Source organism: Dinoponera quadriceps, unplaced genomic scaffold (genome assembly GCF_001313825.1).
Source record: "Dinoponera quadriceps isolate SergipeBrazil2010 unplaced genomic scaffold, ASM131382v1 scaffold2662, whole genome shotgun sequence".
In the NCBI taxonomy this organism is placed as follows: domain Eukaryota; kingdom Metazoa; phylum Arthropoda; class Insecta; order Hymenoptera; family Formicidae; genus Dinoponera; species Dinoponera quadriceps.
Window position 1 is genome coordinate 260,206 of NW_014556703.1, and position 18,323 is coordinate 278,528.

Below are 18,323 nucleotides of genomic sequence, written 5' to 3' on the forward strand. Positions count from 1 at the left end.
GATGCAGGATCTATAATTTACAAATTATTATGAGGTAAACTAAACTGCAAGAAATAAAAATATACGAGATTGAAAAGTTTCCAACCTGACTACGAAAAAGCCACTTTTTTCGAGCCAAATGAAACTTATTTCTCAACACAGTCTCCCTTCATCTCAATACACTTGGCCCAACGTTTTTTTTCGACCTTTGATTCCCTCAATATAATAACTTTTGTCTAAACTAACTTTTAACATAAAGACATATAAGAGAGTGGTTGCGGTAAAAGAAATTATTCCCAATCCTTCAATTTCTACCGACTACTTCTGCGGCGTAAATATCGGAGAGTTACCCTAACTTTCACGCATAGTGACCCGTTGCCCGAGTCGAATGAATTTACGCGATTACGTCAAACAGCCGCCGCCACTGTTCCGAATACGTGTAATCAGCGAATTTTTCGCAATACGGCCGACGCATGTCCGATGACGTCGGATTGATCGAAAAAGAGAAAAAGAAACGGAGCACCAGTTTTTGATACGAGGACAAATATCAGTGAAACATTAATAAGCAGATAGGACAATGAAGCGCACAGGCCGAGAATGATAAGATAAAGAACAATTATATAACGGAATAAAAACCGAATTTGGAGGAATATGAAGTGAACATTCGACGGACGAAACAACAAGACGGAAAAAGAGGAGTAGTAAGATAGATTTAGAGAGAAATTAGAGAGTATTTAACCCACTTGATAATATGCTATATTTTGTTAATAATAACGGTTTTTAATTGAGTTCTAAATGAGTCAGGGTGATCGTTTACGTTAAAAAAAAAAAAAAAAAAAAAAATGACTATTTCCGGGTTAAAGAGAAGAGGAGGTAGGATACGCAAAGCAAAAGAGCCAAGAGAGAAATTCGCAAAAGGAGCAGGAAGAAGAGGCTATCGTCGTTGCGCGAAGATAAGCGAAGCAGATTACATGAGTTTCGGCCCATTGTTCCAGTTCGGGCAGGCGCTAATATCGTATAGAAAGTACCGGGGGAGAGCTAGCTCGCTCGCTCATCGGAGCGACAGAGTTCAACGGAGGGAGGAGCGCGGTCTCGAAGCGATGGGGAATCGCGGGGGCGACAAACGATGGTAAAACTGAGAGGGAGGGAAAGAGAAGAGTGGCGGCCGGCTGTGGTAATGTCGGAGAGGTGATTGCGTTAGAGCGAGCGAGGCGAAAAGAGATAGACAGAGACGGGTGAAAGAGAGAGGAGGATAGCGAAGAAGGAAAAGAGAGGAGGGGAGGAAGGGAGAGAGAGAAGCAGCAGCAGCAGCAGCGGAGGGTTCAGACGAGGTCAGGTCACGGGAGACGAGAGCCGAGCCGTTCGCTCTCGGTCGATAAAACGAGGAGCTACCACCTATGTGGCACGCGGCGATGCGGTGGTGGTGGCACCGCCACACCATGTTGGTGCGCGCACCATAAGAGCTAATGAGAGCGAGCATATGTTGCACGCCGCCTTCCCCTCTCTCTCTCGCTTGCTCAGCGAGCTAACTTATCGCTTCGACGAGCGGTGTCTCAGCGATGTTCCGCGGCTCGTCGTCGACGTGCCGAACGATGTCTGATTAATGCGGCCGGCTTTGATGAATGCGAACATGTACGTACGTACGTGTGTATGTGCGCGCGTTGTACACGGCTAGGAAAAATTCCGAGACACATTAAGACGTATCGTTGAGCGTCGCGGCGACAGGCGTTCCAGAAGAAAGAGTCATGGCGCGAGTCACGGAACAGATGTCGGCTCGGTAAATTGAAACGCTAATCGACGACGAGCGCCACAATCGAGGGCGTTGTCGTCGTCGTATCAACGACATGCGTCGGTCACGTGAGAGTCAGTAATCCTCCGTGTGAACACATTGTACAAGCGCAACGACGTGTGCATCTAATGATATATATATATATATATATATATATATATATATATATATATACATTACTTTAGTTATTATATAGTTATTTTATCGCGGGATCGGCCAGACGCAATGATGCATCAGTGCTTACGCTAGCTACGTTGATGACGCGCCGGAGAGACCGAGACGAGTTATTCGTTTAAACGGAGGCTTGTAAACGCACGCTCGTAACCGCAGCCACCGGCGACTAAATGTCAAGTGAAGTGGTTAAAGAGAGATCGCCACAAGCGAAAGACAAACGTTGCGACCGACGTTGTCGCGTTACTATTATGCAGTTCGCTATTATGCATTTCTGCGAGGTTGCCTCTCTCTCTCTTTCCCCTTGTGCCGCGCACTGTTCCCGAACATACGCGCGGCGCTCCGAAGACATCAGTTGGTGCTTTCCATTTGGTGACACAAGTCGACACAAGCATCATCCTATCTCTGTTATTCATTGAATGCGGAATAAAGACAAAATGATGTTTGTGTCGATTGTGTCACCAAATGGAAAGCACCATATATCTGTTATTTTCCGGGCCCAGAAGTAACGCGGGGAAAGGAAACGAAGGTGGCTGAGAAGTGAGAGGAGGGGGCAAGCACGAATGCGTGATTGTTTTTCTATTAACCCGGAAATAGTCACTTTATTTTTTTTTACGCAAACGGATCACCTGGGATCATTTAGACCCCAATTAAAAATCTCTATTTTATTAACAAAATACAGCATATTATCGATTGTTCTATGACTTAAAATTCAAAATTCCAGAATACCTAGCCGGGCGGATTTAAACATGAATGAATAAAATATCGGTTGAAAAACGATGATATTCGCGCGTTGTAAATATAGCAGAAGGTTTTTTTTACCTCTGTCCGATTTCACGATTCGAATTTTATAGAACCAGAAACTTTTTATACGGACGCAGATATGAATTAATAATGATAACACGAGTCAAGCCGTTCGACGGCGATTCATTCTTGGAAACTCCCACATCTCTCCCGAGTCGCGAAAGGTTAAAAGCATTAACGATTCAGGAACACGGCAACGCCGAGAGTAGGCGAGACGAAGCGCGGCTCCAGCGAATCGCTCGTTGCGAGAATTGGAGTCGTTCCAAGAGATGAGAGAGAGAGAGAGAGAGAGGGAGGAAAGAAGAGGGACGAGACGACGATGAGCTCTTCGTCGACACCGCACAGTGGGACCAAAGCTCCGTTTGAGCGGCCAAAATTTCTTCCTCATCACACACGCTGTTTTGCACCGTCAAATAAGACTTCAATCATTAACTCGTAATTGATTTCAAAACTTGTCTCATCACTCGCAACAATCTTACAACCTGCAAAAGACAAAGTTTACGACCGCTATAGAATAATTAAAAGCCATAACAATAACTTACATTTCTGAGGTTTCGGTCGCTCAAACGGGGCGCTTTGGTCTCACTTCGGTGCGCCGGTAAAGAGCGGACGAACGGACGAGCTTTCCGCCCGCGGGTTATGGAAAAGGCGGCTCGATAAACAAACGATCGATACAACGTTACGCGCGTGCAAATGTAAACCCGCGTCGTGGCGCACGTCGACGAGAGATTCTCTTCGACGGCCGACTGCTCGCGGCTCTCTTCACGGCCGGGTAATTGATCGTAGAAATGACTTTTACGATAAAACGGAGTCAAAGTCAAGACACGGGGGGATCTGACACGGACCTCGCTCAACTCGGTCAAGGCGGAAGACCGTTAGAACAGTCCGCGTAAGGGACACGCTCTATACAACGGACGAACATATCGCGCGAAACGTGCTGCCGCGATTCTCACGATATGTCCGTCGCCACTCGCGGAATCGTCTTGTTCGTCGCTGCTCGCACCGAAGGTGTAACATAGCGCCAGGGTCGAAGCCGGTTTTATATAGCTTAAAAATGCGAGTCCGATCCTCGATAAGATATACGACACACACGTGTGAGGTATGTCCTTCTTCCGTGTGTTGTGTCGATCGTCTCTTCGCGGAAATGCCGTGGTTACGAACTTTGTACTTTCGTGAAACTTTGTACCTCGTTGGAAAATGAAATTCCGCTTGAGCTCATTCGTGGACAATTGGCGTTCTCGAAAAGAAACTCGAAGCGACGGTCGTTTCCCGACAGGGCCGATTCTAGCTACGATATTATATTCATATCGACAGTGATTTCTCCGTGTGCCCGATTAGTCCACAATCAGCTGACACTTCTTCTGGGAGGACAGGCGGAGCCGCGAAGGGTACCAAGGGAGGAAGATTGCGTTTGAATTGTAGTAAAAATGAGGTCGTCTCCTCTTGTGGGCCAAGGCGTCGCGCGTGCGTTAGGCGATCTCCGCTTTAAGGGAGAGAGAGAGAGAGACCATCGTGCGACGCGATCGATGTAACCGCTTTTTACCTCAGCTCGGATTATATTTATAGAATGGAAAACCAGTAAGGATGCGATAGATCTTTTTGCTCTCGCTCTTCCCTCTCCTCTATATAACCTCTCCCCCTTTCTATATATATGTAAATAACCACATCTCCTTTTATTTTTAATTCAAATAATAGATTCATATTTTTCAGGTATATGTTCTTCTTTGCCGTTAATCTAATCCTTCGCTTCATTTATTTAATTTATCAACTATCTTAACTAAATCGAGAGAGAGAGAGAGAGAGAGAGAGAGAGTATATAATGTAATTATTATCTCTAACATGAGAAAAACTTTCAAATGATTCGATCGCGCCTTTCAATTCGCGAAGTACCTGACGACGTGAGCGTTATCGAAAGAGCGCAAAGATTTGGGGGAGGGTTTAGCGAGTCGTCCGCTACGGGAGTGCAAAAGGAAAGGAGGAAAAAAGAAGGGGAACGATATGGTAAAACGAATTACAAATGTTATGCCTGTTATTCGCGTGTCGCGTATTGCGAGATGAGCGGAAACGCGCATAATAGTTTTACTCAGAATTCGTCGAGAAAAGCTCGGTATGACAAATTAATTACCGACGTGCTCCTCCCTTTCCGTCTCTCTTTCTCTCTCTTTCCTCGGGTCAGCTCGTCAATTTAATTATACTCGCGATATTTCTCAGATTCGCTCAACCGTAAAGCGTATGTGAAGGCGAAACGCCGAAGAGAGATTGCATCAAACTGGTTCACGTCGTGATTGCGCCGCCAAATCGAAGGTCGACATTACATAATCTAATTATGAGGACTTTTGCCGTACGAATAGGCGCGATATCCGAAGCGATAGACGCGTATAGCGTATAGCGGATCGACGGCGACCGATAGCTAATTTTCGCGCGAAAGGTTACAGAGTCGACATCGATCTTAACCCGGTCGGAGGCCGGGCCTTGTTCAAGAATAGAAGTCCCTTTTGCAGCGGATGTAACAACGTAGTCCACGGTGGCCACGTGGTTCCTCGAGGTCCGACCGTCATGCACAGAGACTTCTATATAATATACCAGACCGTGTATCTTTCATATATTAGCCTTGTATGCGCGTACCCTGAATGTATGTATCCAAATCTGCGTTTGCTCTTATAGGTCCTGACCTTTTTAGATGACTCTAGATAAGGTCTAACATTAGTACCATTTTCTGGAACAAGACAAATTTGAAATCAGCATATTCCTTTTCAAAAGCTTTCAATTAGTACCGATCTCCATTGCGTCAGATTGTGCCTAAGGAAAATGACTATTTTGAAAATCACTCTTTAACTTTCTTACCAGTAACGCACATTTCTGGATGACAATAGTTCCGCCTCGCTGTGAACTTCTTTTTCTAAATTTTTCGAAGTCCCGTTATTTTACCGAGAACGTCGTTTCCGCCGGGGAAATAAATAAAGAAATTGAATAATAGCGCCCTCGGAGCCATGGAAATAATATGACATCGGCTCTCGACCTCGTTGGATTCGTCGGATTTTCCGGCGAAATTATTAACGGACGGTGACGGAAAAATCGCTGAATCCGCAGCGAATTTTAGACGTGTATTATGCATATTTCACGAGAATTTCCCCGAGATTCGGATTAGCCGACCGTGGCCTTCGACATGCGGCGAAGAGCTCCGAGTTGAGTCTACGGATACCCTTCGCACAAGCCGCTAGACGATCGATTCCATCGATTATCGATACTAGGGTTAAGGTCAGCTGGTAATCTAAAAGCGATGTGGAACGACGACGAGCTTGCGCGAGCGAACGCGGGCTGGCGATCGATCACATCCGCCGCTCGGAAAAAAATTTACCAAATAATATCACTCGGTAAACGCGGTATCGCGAATGATACGGCTAATGAAATTGTCTTTCCTTGGCGGGGATTAGCCACGAGTTGTGCACGTGAATTAGGGATAACATAAGATCGAGGGGAACCGCGTTGCTCTACACGGGAAAAAAGAATATTTTTATTTTGAGAAGATCCGTATTCTCATTCACATATACACGTTGAAATAAGTTTATGTAGCGTTAAATGGATAAAACTTGCTTATACAAAGAAATTCCATATATAGTCCCCCGCTAAAAATATAATATTCTCGTTATTCGAGAATAATTTCTTAAGTTGAAAGTAAAGAATACTGGACAAAAAAGAACGATATCTTCAAACCATAAATTACAATTTAACTTGAAATTAAATTACTTTTATTTGAATATATCTTATTTTTGGAGAGAAAGCAGTTTATAATATTAAATTGGATTATTGGAAGTTTTTGTAATAACAATTTCTTTGTCTTATTTCCGAATTGAGGCAATAAGAGGAGTAAAAAGAATAATGCGAATCCGGCGGTATGTAAACTTTGAAGCCTCATAACGGACGTGCAAAACACTTTAATTTTATAATCAATAATAAAATGTATTTTATAAATAACAGTAGTTTATTTTATTCAACCAGACTTTAGTTTTAAAACAATATTGTAAGTAATTTCTCATTAAATTTTGTATGTAATCTAGCTTTATGATTACTATTTTTGTCCGGTCAAGTTTTGTTACCAAAGAAGAAACATCCGTGAATTTAGATTTTTAGATTTGGCCCCACCTGTACTTCCAAATCGACAGCTGTTGCTGAACGATTGTCGATCAAACAAACGGGCGTGCAAGTGGATAGACAGGCAGGAAATGCCGAAGGCCTTACTGAGGTTAGATCTTCGCGAACCCGCCGGTCGAACGTGCGGAAGGGAGAGCGGTGAGAGGTGAGAAAGGACGTCGCGTGGCACACGTTTTTGCGCGTGTACACACACGCACGCGTGGACACACACACACACACACACATGGACACGCCTCGAATGCAATCGACCGAGGTCGGCCCGCTATTTGCAAGCCGCGCGCTAATTCAATCAAACAGTTAACCTTTTCGACGATGAGAACGCTGACGCGACCGACCGAGTATGCGAACGCGATATCGCGCGCAATCTTGAATAGATATCTCGCGAAACCACAGACTTCTGTAATATACATTACGCGGAAAAATGAATTCGGTTGGATCAACCTGACAACGGACAATAATCAAATGCGTTTTAGTTGACAGGAACAAAATTTCTAGTTATAAAAACCAAATTTGGTTCAAACATGAGGACTAGAAATTTCGTTTCCTTCAACCAAAACACGTTTGGTTGTCCATTGTCAGGTATATCCAACCAAACACATTCTCCAGTATAGACCGATAACTTATACCTTTAACAAGCCGAAAATTATGTATTGTGAAATCGTGGGCGCGAGAGAGAAAAAGAGAGAAAAAGAGAGAGAGAAGAAGGGAGGGGTCCAGACACGAGTATTACATGACGCAGGGTCGAGCGGCGAATACGCCCAGTCCCTTTGTTTTTGGGACGCCCACTGCGAGCGTTAGTGCTTATAGCTTCGAATTCAAATTCTGCTCGAGTCCGCTCGAAAACGATCAGAGCGTAGGATGTATTTTTTTTCGCGCGAGTAACTTGTATCAATATTTCAGTATTTAAGAGGATGTCAAAGTCGATGGCAAATTTGATAAGGAGTGATAACGTTGAAGCGATCTTATGTTACGTAAACGCTGACACAATCACGCTGCTCTTCTTGTATTTCTTGTCTATATATATATATGTATCTCAGCGTTACAATAAGCCACTTGATGTACTTATTCCGATTCTTAAATATTTTTTTGGTTTCCCCTCATTAAAAAAAAAAACGAGTGAATCTATATTTACAATGTCCCTAAATAATGATAAATCATAGAGCAATTGATAATATGCTGTATTTTGTTGATAACAGCGCTTTTTAATTGGAGTCTAAGTGAGCCCAGGTAATCGTTTACATAAGGAAAAAATAAGATAATTATTCCCGGGTTAAACGTAACCAACGCGAGCCATGGGGGCGTTAAATGCCTCGTACACGACGTACGTGCGACGAGAAGTTACGTAATGCGGAGGGATCATCATCATCGATGTTAGCGACGACGCGATATCTTTATGTAACCGAGGACGCGAGAGTGATGTCACTTTCGCGCGTATTCACATTAGCCGCGAAATATCTCATCGTATCTCTCTCTCTCTCTCTCTCTCTCTCTCTCGCGTAAACAACGGTACATAACTGGCACAGTCGCCATTGACAAAGATGCGCGCACACACATGTCGTTTGATTTTCCTTAGTTAGCAATGGCGGTAGTGGTTATAAAATACTCGCGGAGCGATTCACCGTGCAAGAATGACCGCCTCTCTCTCCCGACGAAAGAGGCAACACGACGGAATCACGTGCGGAATGCACAATACTTGATGCGGAAGAAGACGTTAACGGAGCCGCGCTGCCGCGATGAGACGACTCACTCCGAGACGACGAGAAACGACGTCTCGGAAAGACTGATTGGAGATTTTAATCACATCATTCTCGACGGAATGTCGATTGCAAATTGCGCTAAAATAACGTACCATGCATTTCTTCCTCTCTCTTTTTCTCGAGTTGAAATTTTCATGCTCCTTTGACGCTTTTCAAAGTAGTTTGGGCTTATTTAGCGATCCCAACACTTAAATGCCACATTAAAAAAAATTCAGTCGAAAAATAGAATATATAGCTCAAAAGGTTAATTAATTAAAGGATGCGATCAAGCCACGGCGTTTCGACGCTCGAAGCCGCATCGATTTTTGATCGTCCTGACGAGGACAAAGATGGAAGAAACGAGAAGAAGGTCGACACGGTCGAGCGTTGAAATAATCTGCACTTATCAAAAGAAATTCGCAGCCGACATACACGGTCGGGTACGGTGAATACTTACTTGCTGGCATAGTTCGCCTGCTGCCCGGCGATATCACACAAGGACGACGCGAGCCAAGGACATCCTGAAATCAAAAGCCACAAAGGACATCCATGAATAAGCCTTATCGATATTATCTATATACAGTGTTTGCCTTAGATTCGTTGAAATCTAATTTCCAATCCGTAATCTGATACGGGCTTAATGCTTAAATCCACGTTATTTCGTTCATTTGATCGAAAAGTGAACTCGGAAACGCTGGGGATAAATATCATCTCCGCGTATCGTTTATCGGAATTAGTTAGCATACTTAATTGACGACGCATGCAAACGCTTAGATCCTGCAAGCAATAACGTCGACCTTTTACCGGAACGTTTCCTCGCGGAGGGTGCCTGTCCGTCTGCCTGCTGAACGGACGGACAGACGGGTAAGGAGGAGGGCCAGCGGGTGCGGAGTGAAAATCGACTCGTGGTTGGAAGCTACAGCGGCGAACTTTCAAATCGCCATTCTACCCGGCCTTCACATTTTCACTAGATGATTTTCACTCGACGCCGGCTGATTCACTTTCCTCGCCGAGCAGTGGGCGTTTACATCGGCAGAATAAAGCAAGCGAAAAAGGTGCGCGCGCGAGTGGCCAGTCGGAATCGCCACGAATTGCCAAGTCGGAATATAAAAATAAATCATTTTTTTACAGTCCTGAATTAATACTAATAACTTTGTATGACGGAGATTTAGCCTTACTTTACATTTTTATAAAATGAATGTCATTTCATTTACTTTCAATCTTTTTTAATAATTATTTTTTACGAACTTTTAAATATCTTATTCCATCAAAAATGGGCAATAAAACAGCGTTTTTTAAATTGATATCTTTATTTATTTGAAATATTGTCATAATAAAACACTTGATGTGCTTATTGAGATTCTTAAATATTTCTTTGGTTTCCCTTCATTATTTCAAGGAAATGACGAGCAAATCTATATTTATTACGTCTCTAAATAATAATGAATCACAGAGCAATATCGATAACATGCTATATTTCGTTAATAATAGCGGTTTCCAATTGGGGTCTAAATGGCCCTAAGGTGATCGTTTAGATCGTTTACGTAAAAAAAAAAAGGGTAATATTTCCGGGTTAAACGGCGGAATTGGTTTAGAAAACACTCGCAGCTACGATCTCATCGTGTTCTCGATCTTCTCGTCTCCTTCCCCCCCCCCCCCCNATCATTCACGGTGCTTCAATTATCGAAGCTTTCACCTTCGCGCTCACGTTAGAGGCCCGGAACGTGTCTCTAATCGTCTCAAACTAGTACACATCGTTTATCGTGCACATCGACGTCACGTCGTGCACATAGACGAACTCGGTTGTTACCTGGATCCTATTATCGTGACTTATTATCCGCCGCGGCCAGTGTTTGCCGGTATCTAGATAAAATTATCTGTCGAAAGTCGGAAATCGCTTTCACCCTCGAAGAAGTCAGTTCTTCGACGCATCTCGATATCCGGACGCTCTTTGTTTATTTTCTTCAAGCGGCCGTACCGAAAATTTCCCAGCTCCTTTTCTTAAATCATCCTATATAAAAGGACGAAGGGAGAAAAGATGAGAGGGTCGAACAGAAGAAGGAGAAGAACAAAGTGGCCATGAGAACATGGCAGTGCAAATAGAGAGAAAGAAAAAGAGAGAGAGAGAGAGAGTAAGAGAGACCCGAATACTGCCGTATCGGATGAAGAGAGAGAATGCCCGGGAGGGGGGCGATCAGGGGGACGATTTGGACAGCGACGGCCCTGAGCCACTTGCCACAGTAGGTCAGCTCTCTTCACCTCGGTTTGCCTCGTTTTTCGAGCCTCCATTATGCACACGAGGAGATTCTCTTCGACGCGGACCGACGTCGCCGTGTGGCATACGCGCGCGTGCGACGTTTCACGACCGCAACCTCCCCGTTGTGCACGTATGTGTGCGTAATCCGGCTGCCATCTTCCTGCCGGATGCATCTGGAGTTCGAATGTGTACGTGTGTGTGTATGTGTGTGTCGCGGTCAACGGGTGGGTTTAGCCCTCGTCGTGGAAACACAGTCCGAAACCCGTGCAGTGTTTGCCGGTATCTAGATAAAATTATCTAAACAATCGCCCAGATGAATAAATAGATTATTATTATCTTGATCTAGATGGAAGAAATACAAAATATATTCATTTTCGTCTTAGATTTTCCGAGACGAAAACAGCGCCGTGAATCGAAAGAACGGAAACTGCAGTTTCCGTCTTCACACGATCGCGAAACTCGGATTCGAAGTATTTCGCAATGGAAGCCCATTCGAAACTAATCAGCTGCACGTGCGCAAACAAAAGGAGAGAGGGGGGTCTCAGAAATATACGGGAACATCTTGTCTGAGACTAACTGCAGAAGGAGCCGCGAAATAAAAAGCGAGGCCACTCGAAAAAGCAAGACACGCAGACAGATAGGTAGGTCCTTGCAAATGTAGCTGAGTATTTCAGACATCGAAGAACGTTGTATAATACATAGGTTGAGAAAGAACCTAAATATAGGTCAAAACGTAAGTATCTGTGTACCTTACGCAAAGCAAGCTCGGGTGCCATCGGTTTCATTTTATCTGTGTTCCGGCTTGTAGTTAGGCACTTTATATTTTCCTCCTTCCAAATCAATAAAGATCGACGGTTAATGAGAGAGGGAGGGAGAGAGAGAAAGAGATTAAATTTTCAGTCTCACCTGTTAGCCTTATATCATTGTAAGAATTTTTCCAATCGCAAGTTCTTTAAAAATCTTCCCATTTTCACACACGAACGGAGGATTATCGCGCGGTTTCCAATGACGTAGCGCCGCGTTTTTTCGCGCGAAACGGCGAAAAGCCCCTTGTGAAATGTCCCTTGGATGCGGACGCGCACAGTACCGATACCGGTGGACGATAGTTAAGCTACGATAACGGGAAAAGTGGGTCGTGAGCGTCGAGAGTGCGAGTCGAATAAGTTAAGCCGTAAACGCGCGGCTCGCATAACTCTTCGGTGAATTAGCGGCGCAACGGTGTCGTGTCGCAATTTTGTGGAAACAATTGGCGCGCGAGCCTTTTTGTCTCGCGGGCCAGTGGAAGTGTCGTCTAATGTTATTAAAAGAGAGAGAGAGGAGAGTAATGCCAGCTAATGTCACGGCGTATCCTCGGACGGAAACCCGGGAATTACGAAGCGGAAGAGCGCGCGTCGACACTACAGTATAATTCGAATATTTTGAAATCGCTGGCGATTAAACCGAATCCTTGAAATTTCACACAACTAATCAGAATAACTTAATCATTATTCCGATTTAGATTACACACATAATTGGAATAGTTTATTTATCATTTTAATCTAGAATTAATTAACCAGAATAATTCATTCATTATTTTCGTATTCGTTGACTCGTTTATTTATTAATATTTCTCGAACTTGATACCCTTCGATAAATAAAACATCACAGAGATGAAGTTCTCGATTTTTTTAAACTTAGCTGATAAAATTCAACCCACGTTCCACCCTCGAGATTTATCGCAAGGTTCCCCTATTCGCGCGAATTCCTTAACTGTCACCGAAATTCGGCCCTTGGAAGATCGTAAATCACTATCACGGGTATGTATATCCTCTCACGGGATCGATAATCTCCGTCGCTCTCGACGCCACTGATTTTTCTTTTCGGTGAAAAGAAGAAGAAGAAGAAGGTTTTATCGGTCCGCGAAGGAGAAGGACTTATCGTTAACCTCGATTCTTTCCCGTAGTCGATATTTAATACTCACTCTCACTCGTCTAACTGTATCACTAGGTCGGCCAGATGCTATCAGCGATCGATTAGATAGATATCGATTGGAAGAATCGGAGTGTCGTCACGACCGCGTGACGTGGGAGTAAAACATAGTTATGAGTTAAACACGGGAGAAAAGAAGTAGCTCCTACAGCTAAAAAATAGCTGCGCAAAAGCATATGATGACTTTACCGAATCAAAATCAAAAGAAAAGTTTTTTCCGTGAGGACATCCATCGACCGCCCGATAGTTGGAATAAAGTCGTAGAAAATAATGGAAATTATTTCGAACGTTAAATTTATACTTGACTTTTTGTAAATAAACTTTGAATTTCATGGAAAAAAAGACACCGAATTAATTTGTACATCTAAAATGCTTTCTCCTTATTTTCATGTTCGCCATGTATGTAAGCCCTTATCATGCATACGGTTGTCCATGGGAGAACCTAGTGAAATCCGTTCAGTTACCGTCTCGGTTACACTGTGCCAAATATACTCGTGCACTCTCGCGTTCACAACCGAATCCGGGTGCGAATTCGCGCGGCGTATTACATCGATCTTATCGTCGTTACGCCGAAAATGCTCGTCGTTAAGCATCAGCCGGTTAAGAGAACAGTACGTAAGACCGAGTAAGAGTAGTCAAACTGGTTTGCTATAAATCGTCTCGATTATAAAGTCGCGTCGTCGGTATCTATTAAATCAGCATTAAACTACCCGATGTCGCTCACACGGCTATGCGACGCCACGGTAAAAGACACGATGACACTCGACCCTCCTCCCCTCTCGAGAGTTTTCAAAAGATGTGAAAATCAAGTTATGTAAGTAAAATCGGTAGGGGAAAATATCGATATGTAAACGCTACAGGAATCTTTCTGTCCCAACGACTGAGCTTTTGTCTGGTCGGCGGAAAATTCAGTCAGCACGCGAACCGAGTTTCATTCCCGTGCAAGTACTCCGTTTTCTCCCGTTCACCGAGTCGACGTTTCCGCGTCGCCCTGCTCCGTTCGCCGGCCGGATAGACGGTGTCGATCTCTACGATCTACGGAGGCGGCTACGGATCGCGGCTTGGGCGCGCGCTTGGTCCTCGAGCGACGGATAATATTGCGGCACGAGGGAGTGAAAGCGACACGGTGAACCCGCTTACGAGGTTATCCCGTGTACTTTTACTCGAACTGAGAGCCGTATTATAGTGGCTACTTTACCCGGCAGTCCCTGGCATAGTTATCACCAGAAATATCGTTGGAAAGCCTGCCTACTCGCCGTTCGCTACCCACTCGAAAGCGAGCGAGCGGTTCTCCTCCACGCCCCCTCCCCCCTCCCCCGTGCAAAACTTCTAAATCGTATTTTTCCTCCGTCGGACACGGCTGCAGCTGCTGCGCAAAATCGGGCTCGGAAACGAACACGAGAAGTTCAGGGAAACCGGCGCGGTTCCCAAATTGCGTTTCCGATTAGAACCTGGTAATCGAGGCCCGATAGTGCAAAGTCAACTCTTTCGAATACAAATTTTAGCTCTGTGTTAAGCTTTTAATTGCCGAAACTACAAAGGAGATCGATAGGTTGAGTCATTGAAAAGAAAAAAAGAAAAAAAATGAAATTCTGAAAGGAAACCGCGGATTTCGCTCGAGTTGTTTTATTCCTCGCGATAGAAGCATAATTCAGGGAGGATGCGCACTCTCGACTCTCTCTCAGGTAAGAGAAATTTCTCAGTTGTTCGTTTCCATTCGAAAACGTAAAAATAACATGGCGACAAGATCAGAAGAGGCTGTACGGGATCGAGCAGTCCGTAACTTGGGGTTTCAGTCGCCCCCCGGAGTTTGCAACCTGCTCGGTTGCACGGAGCTAATATTTTCTCTCACACTTTCCTCTCCATTTAGCCGATATAGCCGGTTTCAATTTCGCTGAAAGAAGCTCGCGGAATAGAAGTTCGCGCTGTTTGCTGAAACTTGCTGAAGCTCTCGGCTTGAAATGGAGAGGAGGCTTTTCAAAGGGAGTAGAATTTTACTTCCGATGAGGAAGTCGAAGAGGGAGCGTTAGTTTCCACCTGGCTGAGAGCGCTGGATCGTTTCTTTTCAAGTGAACAAATCTACTTGTCCAACATCGAATCGCTCGCATTAAGTGCTCACTGAATTTTCCTTCTTTTTTTTTATTAAGTATAAAACGACAATATCAAGGCTGCAAACGGATTAACGTTTACAATAAGCGCCGTCTGCATATTTAAAAGAAAAATTATTATTTTTAAGAAATATACAGATTGATTTAAAGTGAGCTAAAAGCACTATTACGCATTTATTTAGTAAGTCCTCCAGTCTCCATTGTCGAGAATTTGCTGGCACCGTTTCGGCATACTTTCTATAAGATTTTCCGCACATTATTGCGGTAACGACCGCCATATAGCTCGGACATAGCGACGCAACTGCTTCAAAGCGAACACACGCTTTCTTTGAAGCTTCCTCTTAATAGATGGACCACACATTTTCAATTGGATTCGCATCAGGCGACTGTGCAGGTTAATCCAAAGTCTGAATACTATTTTCGGCTTTCCATACGCAAGCGGCATAAATGGCGTTACACGTGAGGATTGAAAACGTGCGGCTACGTTAAAATTTAAAGTCGCTCGTTCGCGTTCCCGCATGGCTGCCCTCGGAATCGATTTTCATTATCGTCCCATCGAGGCTTGGAAAAAGGACAAGCTCTCTCTCTCTCTCTCTCTCTCTCTCTCGTTCCTCCTGGACAAAGGAGACATATGCCGGCGTGGACAATGAAAAGAGGGGAAACGAGAATCGTCGAATGGTGCGCAGACCGACAAGGTAGTGCGTAGGGCCCTTCGATCTCCGCGATCCTTTCGAGACGCGTCTCGATTCTTTCGGCCGACCATGCGATAGGGGACCCTTCGCCCTACGCGATTCGTCGTCCTCGTTCGCCTGTGTTTTGCCCTACCGACGAGGGAGCAGTAGGAAACTCCGTCTCGACCCCGCTGGGAACCTTCCTTGTCGCTTAGGGAGACGAGCTTTCATACAATAGGGTAAAATTTCACTTTGACCGCTTGCCTGAGCGATTACGCGGAGGAAAATTAATCGCGTCCTCAGCCTTTTCCAATCTAAATTACACGAAACGAGGTGGACTAATCGCATTGGTAAAACAGACTCATGTGTTTTGTTCTGAAGTATAAAACATGTAATCTTTTTATATCGATGTGAATATAAATTATTATTATTATATTCCTTATTCTCCTGCTGAAGGACAATTTTTTTCTCAAGGAATACGCCACCGGAAAGATGGTGCCAGTGCATTGAACAAGAGGGATACTATATTGAAAAATGACAGTAAATCACTTCTTTTATGTTACTTTCTGAATGAATAATAAATTGTAAGTTAAATTTGAACACTGCTCGTATTTGAAATTTATGTCACGCTAGAGGAAGAAAGTGTCGAAATTCTGTTACTTATTTCTGTGCAACAATGATATATTCATATTAAGCACGTCGAATCACATGAATACATCTCGACGCGACCCTGCTAATGCTTTATTAATTACATCACGGGATTTCAACGCGTCTCGCCTCGATACTAATCATCAGTCGCGTGCGAACCGAAACATATGCACCTTTAATTTATCGGAATTATCGTTTGATCTGTCGCGAAATTAATTAATTACACCTCAGACGGGCCTAAGCCGGTCATTCTGCCACACGATAACGCGAGGCCACACACAGCGAAAGCAACCAAGGCTTAATCAACATGCTTGATTCGTTGGGCTGGGAAATTTTGCCACATCCGGCGTATTCAGATTCCCACTCGAAAACGTTCGAAGAGGTCGAAAAATGCATTACCGGACCGGCGTCCTTTAACGAGAAGGGATTCCTCACTCACTCGAAAGATGACAAAAACGTGTAGATGCTGCTAGAGATTACTTTGTTGATTAAAGTGTATTCTGAGCTTATATAAATAAATGTGAATTTTCATTTAGAAAGTCGAAAATTAATTTACACACTTGATAATACTAAGCGCGACGATAAGCTTCTTCTCGCTTCGAGATCGACGTCGTCGATCGCGGTTGATTAATACGTTCGCCAGCTGAATATACTGTTTATCGGATTAGCGAAGAATCGACAGTATTTATCGCGATTGACGATACACGGCCGATATCGATTCATAAATCATTGAGACGCCTCGTTCGACGGTAATGAATTCATCGTTAATTTCGTCATCATCGTCGTCGTCGTCGTCGCGATGAGATACCATGCGAAGTAGATAATTTGTTTACGCCGCGGCGCGACACGATACGCAGTTCCCTTCTCGCTCTTAAGAGCATCCAATCGAAACCCGCATAACGCGCGAAAGTAACGCGAGATCTTTTTGAAACGTGCCGTTTCGCACTCGGGGCCGCGACGACAGGCGCACGAGAAAAGCGCGTTATCGCTCGGCGCGGTTAAAACGCGTGACAATTGCATTTTTTTTTCTCAACATTAACATGCGCGCTTAATTCTTTGCGTCACAACGGGACATACCTTTGCAATGTACAGCTTAAAGGATTAACGAGTCTAAACCGGGGTACTTTTGAACGCGATTTACTAAATGAAAATTCGTGCGACATCGTTCGATCGGATAAAGTCAACCTTGACCTACGACCACGTCGACGAGTGTAGAAAATCGGTGCGCGGTGAGCGAAATTAGGTTGCATTATGTGTATAGTCGGACCTTTTTATCCGAGTTCGTCTCCTTTTCCTTCTCCTCCTCCTCCTCTCCGGTTTCCCTCCCGTCGCATCACCGCCCTCCCCTTCTTCCTCGAGAAGGTGCGATACGGTGCTCGTAAGGAGAACGGAAAGCAAAGCGGAGCATCGTGTTTATGTAGGTAGGTAGGTTGCACGACGAAGTCTCGGAGAGATCTCGCGAACTTGCCATGACACGATACGGAGCGGCCGACAAAAAGTATAGTGAATCTCGCGAATTAAATTAAACGACCTTACGGTGATCGTGTTTCCGAACGGGGGAATTTTAACCAATTAAGCTCGAATAAAAAGTTTCTTTCTTTTAATAGGTCAGTAGACAAATGACATTAGAGCAACAGACATAATAACGAGTAACTGATATATATACAAAAAATAGTGGAAACATTCGGTAAAAATTTCAAAATAATTCTCCGGCGGATGTTCTGACCGGCAAGGTTCGACTTGTAAATTTTGCGACAGCAAAATTTAAACAACAGCCTTTGCGAAAATCAGCGCGTTAATCGAAGATCCAAATTCCAGCGAGACGTCATTCGATAGTCTCCTCGCACTTTCTGTCAAACCTGCCTGTGTATACAGTGACGCAACAGGAGGAGTATTGCGGGCACCTCGGTATATGTGTGTGTGGCGCACGTACGCATGCGTGCATTCACGCACGCATGAACACTCAGTCCGTATTCGCATGTCGTGGTCTAGAGATGACGAACGATGGTACCAGGGCACTTCGCGGGCACGACGACGGGG

At 44.3% G+C, this 18,323-nt stretch overlaps 1 protein-coding gene across 4 annotated transcripts in view; it reads right to left on the reverse strand.

The window, feature by feature from the left end:
- LOC106748035 (protein roadkill) overlaps positions 1 to 18,323 on the reverse strand; it is a 71,278-nt gene that overhangs the window by 30,311 nt on the left and 22,644 nt on the right. For all 4 annotated transcript variants that reach the window (XM_014626203.1, XM_014626205.1, XM_014626204.1 and 1 more), the window contains exon 3: positions 9,089 to 9,152. The gene's annotated coding sequence lies outside the window, so the exon portion shown is untranslated. The remainder of the gene's footprint in view (positions 1 to 9,088; positions 9,153 to 18,323) is intronic.